We start from the raw sequence: 12,560 nt of genomic DNA, 5'->3' as shown, positions 1-12,560 counted from the left end.
TAATTCATCGGAAGTTCGGGATATCCTTTCCGCTGGAAACCATACTTCCCATGGCGGCCCAATACCTTAACTCTATCAGCTGGAATTACACGGGTTACTTCCTCATAAACATATGAGTTTAATTCAACTCTACAACCTCGAATATGCAAAGTCGAATTCACGTGAGCTTCCACAAAAATGAACAGCTTCACGACTTTCAAATCTTCCAACCATTTGATCCTCTTCAGGTTGGTTTGTAGATAAGCGAACCGATGGGCAGCTATGTAGTAGATTCCTGAAGACCCAGTCCATCTTCGCTCTATATATAGAGGTGATGGGTTATAAATCTGCTCCAAGATGTTCATCATTTCAATTCTCTGCCTATAATGCGGAGAATGCATCGCAGTCATGAACATGATCCGGAACACCAAAAACTTGTTCCACGCCTTGTAATTCTGCAAGACAGTATCGAAGATGAGAAAATGTTTGGACATGAACAATTTCTTTACTTCACTTCTAATGAAATCTTATGAAAGCAATTCCATTGTAAGTCGGCTCTGATACCAACTGTAACGTGTCCACTAGAATCCTCTAGGACACGTCTTAGCAGTCCATCGGAAAGGTTGTCTAGAAAACTCCACCCGGCACTCCCACGGAATGTTGCGGGTTTTGCAATCTAGGACTTTCCACGTCTGCCACGTAACGGAAGCGTCCTGGCCGTTCCCACTAGGATCGACTGGAATTGTTTGGTCATTGTACTAACAGCGACTAGCGTTAGACCTGATCGAACTACTTTACGTAGAAACGCTAGGTCTGAAGCGGATTCATGCTGCACTTGGTTCAAGGAGAATGGGAAACGAGAGGGATGCAAGGCTCGACCTCTCTGCCAAAAGGCATAGTCCCATTCCGTTCCCCTAAAACAACGTGAATCGGGTAATCGGTAATTCCAAGTCATCGTTCTCACTACCTGTTTCGGTGATGTTGATCATCCTTCTGTTCGTCGAAGACTTTGAGAAAAGTTTCCGGCTAACCGGGACCACCCATCCATAGGACGGACCCATGGTCCATCCTCCGCACTTTCCTCGGTTTGTTTTAGTTATGTAATTACCTACCACATTAGTTTGACATATACAAACAGCTTCTTTGAATTAACCCTGTTATGCACCGGTTCCTTCACGTAATCTTATCACAGGACATAAATAAAACAATGCCAAACAACTTCTTTATTACCATTTTATCCTTTTATCTTTGAAATACAAGGAGTTCCGCCCGTAGGCATATTCATAATCCGCCGAAGGCTATCCAGTAATCCACCAGGGATCACTAATCCAAGTTTCCGCCCGTAGACTAGTATGCGGGCCTCGAGATCCAATCCCGAGTCACGTTAATCTCTTGTGCAGGACCCGGAAGGCGAGGGATTTACAGCCAGAGCCCCCCCTGGCACCCAAGCGTCCTCCTGCTCCAAGCAGAACTCAACGGAGAGACCTCTCACGGCGGGTTCGGTCCACGTTCCCGGCGCGGTTCACAACCCCCTTGGTTAGGGTTAGGCAGGCAGTCGAGGGTAACTGAAGCTGCCTCTCCCTTCAGGCTTCAACCTGAAGTATTTAGATATGTTTTCCTCCTTTAGTTCATTGAGCAAACAATGCAAATAGTGCTTTTCTAACGGTTACAAGTACAAACAAATTCCAATGGTCGTTGTGGCTGGCAAACTGTCAAGGAGTGACTTCCTTTCCTCCGAATGCAATCCGCATTCGTTCCGGAATCAATTGCAACTTGGCAAGATTCCTATCATTCTTGGGTTAGGGTCATACCCTACCCATACTTTAGTGTTTAGTTGTGGTAGGTTCCAGCGACCATGTCGCTTTGGTTTATAGTCTGGTCATTTGCTTCAAGGCAAATACTTAACTTTCCTTTTCCTTGGCAAATTATTCCAAAAGTGAGTAACAGGATGATTAGACATCCTCCAAATCATTCCTAATTAGGTTGGCCCATGGTTCTAGAAATATGCAACTCTGTCGGAGTTTCGTCATGATCCTTAGGATAACCTTAGATCATTTCATACATGAACATCCAATTGCTTCGACATTTTGTGAACGTGTGTAGGATCTTTAGATTCACGGTTTTTGTCTAGAGCTAGGTCGAATTATTATTGCACTAAGTTCTAGTTAGCACTTGGAATACCTTTCATTCCGACGGAGCCATACCCATGATTAGGTTACTTAGTCACTATCTTGCGACGAGGGTGATCCTTCTAAAGGTAATAACTAAATCTAACGGAGAGCAATAGATACAATTCCACCAAAACGCGTAAACATGCGATTGATTGCCTCTACGTATCACATGGTTCATGATAACATCATCTTTCCTTAGTAAGGTAAAATGCTTGCCAATCTGTACGCTAACTTTCCTAGGTCCTACTAGGATTTACCAATTAATCATGCCTACTACTTGTAGTCCATACTTTCGAATACTATGCTTTGACCCTAAATGCAACTCTTAATGATGGCATTACGACTACGCAATACTCAACGTTCTCCTAGCTACGAAGTAGATAATGAAGTTTATACAAACTAGTGTTAATTTATTCCATCTTACAAGCTATTTGCAAGTCCATACGTTCACTTTAGTACTCTATTCTTTCCGGAAAATACTTTATGGTGTTAACCCTTTTCCTATGAAGTCATTGCGAGAAGTATGTTGCCTAATGTGCAGCACACACTTATTCCTACCATGTCTAGGAGGGAAGATAATGTACTTATAAATTCCATTTCTTTGCCTAAGTTTAGACTCATTACCTTGATGATGTACCAAAAACTACATGCAACTAGCCTTCTACTCGCTCAAATTCACGACATATATCAATCTTACCTAATGTTCAAGAGATGCCTTAACACATGTATTTCTTTCCAATTTCCGTATGCATTAAAATTAAACGTAAAAATGTGCAATTTCCTTTATGAGCTAAGCGCGCCTAATCATTTCCTTATGCGGAATTAACTTGAAGAAACTTGGACTTGAGGAGTCGGGGAGATGTCCACTTGTACATTCGGAGATGAGCCTTCCGCGGTCGCACCTTGCGATCTTTTTGGGGCCATCGTAGACGTAAATCCGACTTCCGATTCGCCTTTGGGATCTACGGAGTGACGGGTCTCGGAATGCGGCCTTCCGACTCTTGCCTTTATCCTTGTAGGCGGAAGATTTCTTTACGCGATGTTGCTTGTGGCAAAAGCTTTAGGAGTCTTTCAAGAAACTCGAATCGGCACGGAATTTAATCTCGATCGGCTTGCGGCTTTAAAAATCTATCTGCGAAATCCTTGTCGATGGGTCTCGTGGGGTCTTTACGATCCTCACCTCCTCCTCTTCAAAGTTCCGGGGAGGGTATGAAAAGGACTTCTTGGCAATGTGGTGGGAAGGGCCTTTGGGACAGGTGGTGGGAAGGGGGGTTAAGGAGGCCCCCCCTTGGAAGCTTCTAAAGAAGCTTCTGCTTCCACAGAAGCACGTGGGGGAAGGGGGGTCGTGATCCATGTGGCGGGGCGGCCTGTGCTGGCCGTGGTCAGGGCGACAGCGGTGGCGGTTCGTGGCGTGGCTGGCGGACCAACAGCTGGCGGCAGCTCCCGTTCGTTGGCGGCGACCTCCACCTCCACGGCCCGTCGTCTCCTTCAGCTCTTCTCCCACAGCTCCTCCCTTTCTCTCCCTCTCTCACAGGCCTCCCCTCTCTAGCACACCCCCTTGATGGGGGGTGTTTATAGAGGAATGGGGGTGGGGAAGAGGGTCTCCACCCACGTGGAGAACTTCCTCATGCAATCCCTCACTTGGCCATCCCCCCTCCACACTCCCTCTCCTCTAGCCATGCATCAGCTGGGGGAAGGGGTAATAGTAAAAAAATTTGCCTTAATTTAATTAAATTGTCCCTCCCAAGAGGGTGTTTTTGCGGGTCTTGCGGTTTTGATCTCCCGGTCTTGATTTACCAAAGCGGAGGATCCCATTTCACACGCGCTGGTCACACATTACACTGTCAATAATTTCAATGCAAGAGATACCCTTTGCACAAGGTTTACACGGTGTGCGGAAGGTTAATATTTACGGTACGGATACGCGGAAATATTACATCTTGTATGGCCATTATACCTTATATACCTAGCTACGGTCTCTAGGTTATGTACTTTGAGTATCTTATCCATGCTCTACTAGGATTACTTATACAACTGCACTAGAGGGCTTTGAGTATAAGTAATCCTAGTCAACAAAATACAACTTTGTCAACAAATCCTAGTTGTATAAGTAATCCTATGTGCCATTGATGAATATCACTTTCCACTTCGTTTCATCATAGTTCTTTCTTAGTCTCATTTTGTTGACACCTAGGATTACTTATTCACCATAGTCTCTTTCTTAGTCTATTGAGGCCATGAAATAAACTAAAGAAAATAATCATCAATTAAAGAGAAATACAATAGGGAACATTCACATGATTAATTAAGTTCTTTACGAGGTGAATATAGAGTTGAAGGGGATGGAACATGATTTTTCTTTGGGACTTAGTGGTGATCAGTCAATTATTGAGGTGTCTTCTTATATGGCCATTATACCTTATATACCTAGCTACGGTCTCTACGTTATGTACTTTGAGTATCTTATCCATGCTCTACTAGGATTACTTATACAACTGCACTAGAGGGCTTTGAGTATAAGTAATCCTTGTCAACAAAATACAACTTTGTCAACAAATCCTAGTTGTATAAGTAATCCTATGTGCCATTGATGAATATCACTTTCCACTTCGTTTCATCATAGTTCTTTCTTAGTCTCATTTTGTTGACACCTAGGATTACTTATTCACCATAGTCTCTTTCTTAGTCTATTGAGGCCATGAAATAAACTAAAGAAAATAATCATCAATTAAAGAGAAATACAATAGGGAACATTCATACTCATCCCTCAAATGTTACATATATATCATAATATGCATTAATCATGCATGTGTGTGTGTGTGTGTGTGTGTGTGTGTGTATGTGTGTGTGTGTGTGTGCACGAGTGTGTGCATGTGCGTGTGCGTGTGCGTGTGTGTGTGTGTGTGAAGTAATATCATGAAGTAGCGATATGTGTCAGTGTACACCCTAGTTATGGGATATCAAGATGTCAAGTAAATTCTATATGCTTATGTACACTTACCCATATATTCATATATTCTTTCTAGCACAACATCAACATTGATGGTATAGAAAATTTATGAGTATCATTGAGGATCTCTTAGTCTAATAATAAACCAATCTCAACAAAAAGCATCTTAGTAATGTGGTTTTTTTGTCTAGGCCCATGTATAAAAATTAATGCCATCTATAAAATTTATCAACTTTTATTGTAATGATTGGAAGACATCAAATGCAACAATGTAATACAAGGTTAGCATGTCAAAGACAATATCAAATAGTAAAAATGTTTGTGCATGTGTGGGGTTGTGTGTGTGTGTACCATAGTTATAAAATTTGTTCCAATCAATTATACTCATAGTCATAATCTTTGAAGAAAATATCCTATGCTCAATTTAAGGGATTCTTCTTCTATGGCAACACTTTTGGGTTCATTTTGAGGAAGTACCATAATGACCATTAGCCAGGGGATCATTTTCTTTTAGTCCTTCCGTTGACTAGTTGGCATGATTACTAATTTCTTATGCCTATAAAGTTAATACAAAAACAAGGAATTATGCATATCACAATTAGATCTCCTACTTGGACATTATGAAGGAAATGACCAATTTTAAGCCATCTTAAAGAGTCATCAATGTACGTGGCCCATGGTAAAGCACATTGCATACCATTATCGTGCATCTTAAATCTCCAAATTAGAATTTATAAAGTGTATGACCAATTTTTAGCCCTCTTAAGGACTCATTGATGTAATAGCACCCATAAAAAAAGCAAAGTGCATACCATTACCATAATCATGGATATGTTATCGTTCCAATATATACACACACAGGTGGACTACATCTTGAGTAGACAAAAGCTATCCATTTGAGTAGACGTACATCTCCATAAAGCTATCCATTTGAGTATACATCTCTTTCTCTTTCTCTCCCTCTCTCATTTCCTCCCCCTCAGAGAATGGACTCTCCCTCCCTGTCTCATCTCCTCCTTCTCCCTCTCCCTCTCTTTCTCTCTCATTTCCTCTCCCTCTCACAATATATTCTAACACTCTCCAAAAGTAAAAGGGACAGAGAGAGAGAGAATGCACTCTCCCTCCCTCTACCTCTCCCTCTCCCTCTCCCCCTCACAATATATTCTAACACTCTCCAACAGAAAAAGGGAGAGGGAGAGAGAGAATGCACTGTCCCTCCCTCTCCCTCTCCCCCTCCCTCTCCCTCTCTTTCTCTTTCTCTTTCTCTTTCTCTTTCTCTCCCTGTCTCTTTCTCTTTATCTCCCTCCCTCTCCCTCTCCCTCTCTTTCTCTCTCATTTCCTCTCCTAAAAAAGCAGAAGAGAAAGTGATTTAAACCCTAAACAAGCAAAAGAAGGAGAGAGGGAGACTCAGCGATGAGATATGGCAACTGTGGGGCGGCTCCTCTTCGCGATGAAGGCTCCTCCTCTCCTTCGCAAATAACGGCGGCAGCAGCAGCGCGGCAAGACTTCTTCCTCTCCCTCTCTCACGATGGTCACTCTCTCTCTTGCTCTCACTCTCAAAACAAAAAACGCAAAAACGCGAAATAAACCTGCGCTCGATTTTGGCCTGTTTTTTTTCCGATGCAAATAGCGACGCTGGTACCCGCATCGCTACCCGGCGTTGCTATAGGCTTAAATCCTTGTAGTGCCACTCTGTCTCTCTCCCTCTCTTCCAACATGGTATCAAAGCTTGAATGCATGAAGCTTGAAGGCTTGGCAATGGCCATTTGACATCTAGACATCAGATCTGAAGAAGACGCCATCAAAGGAGACTGTGCTTGCAGCCCTTTTTTCGCAGAAGCTATATCTTACTACAGAAATGGTTTTTGGAGAAATGACCAGATAATCGTAATCGTTTTGGCATGGTCTACAACTTTGCAGAATAAAGTTTTTTCAAATTCTTCACAGATTTTGAGATATTCAGCACAGACCTATGCATAATGGATGTTTACTGCACTAAACAACAGGTGATTCTAGGGCATTGGTAGCTTTCATCCTAACAATATACATGCCCTCATTATCATGAATTTGAGCATGATATTGGAGTGTTAAATGCTCAAATTTGGAGCTTTTTTGCAGGCTGGAAACAATGAACTCATTGCTGTCTTGAATTTGGAAATAATATACCTATAGGGTTGAAGTATTGGTGATGCTTATTCGCTACTGACAAATGCTTGAATCATACCACTTGAATGGTAGATGCTTTTTAGAATATTGTGAGTATTGAATGTCCAAATTTTGGACTGATTTGTTGCTGGTTATAGCAGGTTATTGATTGGTTATTGTTTGTAGGAAGGATACCTATCATCTTCACTTGACATACATGCAATATATTCTAACCGGTTAAACATGTATCAACTCCTACATACAGTGGAAAATGAATGAGATATTTTGGGGCTATCTTGAGGTCTGAATACTCTTATTTTAATAGAGAAAATACTACTGGTTATAGCAGTGGGCTGGCTGTATTTAGTAGCGCTACTTGTATACATTACAAACATTGGTACTTGTATGGACATAGTTTGTTGCTGGGATGTTTTTCTACTACCATAGAATGTTTTGAACTGATTTGAGCTTAGTTTATGCTCAGTTGACTATGTTTTTTTCATTGTCAGAATACATTTTATAGCAAGTAGGTTGTCAGGAAAATTGTCTTGAATTGCAGGAAACTGTCTTGAATAGCAGAAAACTATTCTTGAACTGTAGGAAAAGAATTCAGATACTTACAGGTTGTATACATCACTGAATACCGAAGCTGAAACTATGAGGCTAAACCTCAAATGCATGATTGGATTCGACAAATGATCAAAAAAGGGCTGATAAGCTATGGACTGAGAGAGCATGCAAGGTGTTACATTGGTTTTCCTTATGTATATCAGATGCTATGGTTATATAGATTATTGGATGCAGTTCTCCAAAGGATGCATGGGACATGCTCATGAAGAATTATGGAAATGTAACACATGCAAGAAAGATTCAACTGAAGCAACAGTTCAATAACATGTCTAGGAATGACAGAATCATTCACGCCTATACTTTAGAGATCAAGAACATAGCAGATCAGCCTGCCACCATTGGATCTTCAGTGTCTGAGGATGATATGATTGCAATGATATTGAATGGACTTGGCAAAGAGTATAAAGCATTTGATATGTCTATTTTTGTGAGAGCTAAATCCACTGATTGGGATGAGATGAGTGCTTTGCTACTACATGAGGAAGTTAAGCTTGGACTGAATACAGGTTCTAGTACGTCTCAAAGTAGAGACACTGTTCTTTACTCTAGCCAACGTGGTAGAGGCGGCAAAGGCCATGGCTCTTTTTGATGTCGAGGAGACACTCAAAACACTTATGGATAGCATCAATAGAATGCCTGGCATGGCAAAAATACACAAGGCCAGCGTGGATTTGGCAGCTTTAGAGGTAGGGGGAGATCACCCCATGGAAGAGATGGTGGATCTAGTTCATGACACAGTCAAATGATCAGTCAAACAAAGATAAGGATTGTCATTATTGTGGCAGATATGGACACATTGCAAAGGATTGTTACAAGAAGCAGGGAGATATGAAGGCAAAGGGTAAACAACATGGGCACTATGCATCTTCTAGCAGTGCTCATGATGAGTAGGTTGACAAATTGTTTGCCATGCACCATGTGTCTAAGAATGCATCTAGGAAAAATATAGATGAGAGATGGTACATTCATTCAGGGGCTTCAAATTATATGACACCCCATGGAGAATGGTTTAATGAGACGGTTGTAGGTTTGCATGGATATGCTTGTACTGGGGATGATACCCATAATACTATTCACCATAAAGGAGTTGTACCTTTGTCAATGCTGCCTAATGGCAAGAAAAAGAGTATGCATGATGTACTACATGTAACTACAATAACCAAGAATCTTTTGTAAGTTGGATAGTTGGTAGAATAGAATTTGCAAGTGAGATTTAATAGAGATGGATGCTTTGTTAAAGAATATGGTAATGGTTGCAAATTGATTGCTAGAGACCGAAGAGATGGCAGAATGTTTACTCTTGATGCGTCAATTCCAGAATTGAAAGCAACCATGTTTGCACATGATGATGGTGCTATATGGGATGTTGAGATATAGCATAAGCGGATTGGCCATGTGAATGTACAAAAGCTGAAACCTATACAGTAGAAGGAGATTGTGCTTGGACTGCCTAAGTTCAAGCATCATGACTTTGGACATGTATGTGATGCATGTCAGTTTGGAAAGCAATAACAGTTTTCATTTATGAGACATATATGGAATAGCTCATGACCCTTGCAGTTGGTACATTCAGATGTATGGGATCCATCTTATAATACTTTGTTTGGTGGTGCTCGTTACTATGTATCCTTCATTGATCATTTCAACAGGTACATTTGGCTTTTCATATTGAAACATAAGGATGATGTGTTTGCTGCATTCAAGGATTTCAAGAAGCATGCTAAGAATGAGTTGAGCTATAAAATTTCATGTCTTAGATTAGATGGAGGTGGAGAATATGTCTCTAATTACTTTGACAGGTACCTTGCTAAATATGGGATTAGAAGGCAGTTAACTTGAAGCTATACATCATAGCAAAATGGTGTAGCAGAAAGGAAAAATAGGGTACTGATAGAATCAGCAAGAGCTATGCTGAATGTGAAGTGTTTGCGAAATGGTTATTGGGCTCAAGCAATAGTGACTACTATCTATGTGTTGAATAGAACACCTACAATAGGGATTCATGATGTAGCTCCATATGAGAGGTTGTATGGTCATAAGCCTGACATTTCACACTTGAAGGTATTTGGCAGCATTGCATATGTGCATGTTCCTGATGAAAAGAGGAAGAAATTGGATGGTTGTATGGTTATAAGCCTGACATTTCACACTTGAAGGTATTTGGCAGCATTGCATATGTGCATGTTCCTGATGAAAAGAGGAAGAAATTGGATGCTAAAGCTGTCAAGAGTGTGTTTCTTGGTTATGCACAAGACCAGAAAGCTTATAAGTATTATGTACCATCTACACATGAGACATTGATTAGGAGAGATGTTGTTTTTTATGAGCTGGCATCGTAGTATGGTAATCCAATTGCAGTGGCCACTTATGGATTAGCCAACACTAGTAATGCTGAAAATACACCTACACTGAGGACATCTATGAGTGGTCCTATGGGTGATGGGTCACCTACAATAAGTCCTTCGTCAGGACGCTTGCGAAGTCGTACTCTGTAATATATATCAAATATTTATTATTTCTTTTTCCTCGCAACGGCATGTCGTGCTGGAAGGGGATAGAGGAGCCAACAAGCTCCTCACTGGAGCTTGCTCGGCTCCACGGGCTTAAGGGTTTAAAAATCGGGGGGGTGAAAGGATAAAAGGGATATGAGGGGGGGTGAAAGGGGGCTTAATTAGCCCCCCCTTAAGAAGCTTCTACTAGGAAGCTTCTATGACGTGGCGGGGGGGTAACCAGCCGTCCGATGGCTACGAAGGCGGCAGCGGCGGCTCAACAGCTTCTTCCACGGCCTTCGGTAGTGACGCGATGCCTCCTCCTCTCTCCAGCGGCAGCATTCTGTCTCTCCCTCCCCAATGTCGGCCAGCAAAGTAGGGTGTCAGCTCCCTTCTCCAGACTTCTCCAACACGACCTCTCCACGGCCATCCAAAACTCACACCCTCCTCCCTCTCTCCTCTACGGCAATTCAGACGTAGCCTTTAAACCTCCCTCTCTCATTCTCTCCTAGCGGCGTCATGGCTCCTTTTTTTCCTCACCCAGCTAGCTCTCATGGCGAAGGTTTTATAGGGGGAGGGAGGGAATTCCTCCCTCACGGCGTGTCGCCCTGCATGCCCATGGAGCCGAGCAAGCTCCAGCAGGGAGCTTGCTGGCTCCTCTATCCCCTTCAAGCATGACATGTCGCTGCGAGGAAAAAGAAATAATAAATAGATCTTGGGACATTGCCTCTTGAAGTGACCGGATTCGTTGCAATGGAAACAACGGAGGTTTCAGCCATTACTTTGAGTAGGAACAAAGTTGTTGACATTATTCATCCTTGCTTTCTTTCTTTGTCCCTGATTATGACCTTGAACTCTCTTCATTTGAGGTTTGAATGCTCCTCTGTTCAGGTCATTATAAGACCAAGTTTTATTACCCCTTGGTCTAGCTTGTACCTCCTGAATTATAGGCGCCGCTCGAATGAGTACATCCTGAAGATCTGATGGACGCATAGATTTGAGACACGTATTTACAGGTGGATTTAAGCCCGCACAAAACTTGGACACCTGCTGTGTCATGTCCATCTGTGGCGCATACTTTAAAAGTGAGATGATTTTAGTGAACTACTTTACGTAGAAACACCACGTCCGAAGCGGATTCACGTTGCACTTGGTTCAAGGAGAATGGGAAACGAGAGGGATGTGAACCTCAACCTCTCTGCCATAAGGCATAGTCCCATTCTGTTCCCCTAAAACAACATAAATCATGATCATTTATAACTTAGACTCTAGGTCAGCGCCCTTTTCCTGTTTGTATCCTTTGAAATGATCTTCTCGCTGTCCATCATGATTAAGAAAAGTTCCCGACCAACCGGGACCACCCATCCATCACACGGACCCATGGCCACATCCTTCGCACTTTCCTCAGGTTGTTTTAGTTATTTAATTACCTAACACATTTAGTTGGACTTGTATCAATCAGCTTCCTTGATTAGCCTGTTAGGCACTGGTTCCTTCACGTAATCATACACCTGACATAGAAAAGCAATGTCGAACAAGTTTATTTTCAACAGGTTATCATATTTATCTTAAAAATACATAAGGTCCAGCCCGTAGTCTTATCCATAGTCCGAGGCTATCCAGCAATCCACAGGGATTACTAATCCAAGATTCCGCCCATAGACTAGTATGCAGGCCTCGAGATCCAATCCCAAGTCACGTTGGCCTCTTGTGCAGGGCCCGGAAGGCGAGGGATTTACGGCCAGAGCCCCCTTTGGCACCCAAGCGTCCTCCTGCTCCAAGTAGCACTCAACGGAGAGATCCCTCGCGGCAGGTTCGGTCCACCTTCCCAGTGCTGTTAACAACTCCCTTGATTAGGGTTAGGTAGGCAGTCAGGGGTAACTGAAGCTGCCTCTCCCTTCAGGCCTTCAACTTGAAGCATTAGATATCTCTTCATCCTTTAATTCTTTGAGCAAACAAAGAAAAACAATGCTCTTAAAACTGTTACAAGCACAATCATTTCCATTGGTCGTTATTTTTGGCAAACTGCTAAGGAGTGAATCCTTATTTCTGAAAGCATCCATCACTCGATCCGGGGTCAATTTCGACTTGGCAATATCCCCAAGGGTTTGTTTATTAACCTCTATATCCTTGGGTTAGAGCCGTACCCATTTACCCAACTTAACCAATACCTTAGGTTCTATTAGCAGTAAATAT

Source organism: Lygodium microphyllum, chromosome 19 (assembly GCF_053477565.2).
Source record: "Lygodium microphyllum isolate KBCC chromosome 19, Lygodium_microphyllum_v1.1.10, whole genome shotgun sequence".
In the NCBI taxonomy this organism is placed as follows: domain Eukaryota; kingdom Viridiplantae; phylum Streptophyta; class Polypodiopsida; order Schizaeales; family Lygodiaceae; genus Lygodium; species Lygodium microphyllum.
The sequence above is the reverse complement of the archived record's forward strand: the minus strand, read 5'-3'. Positions refer to the sequence as shown.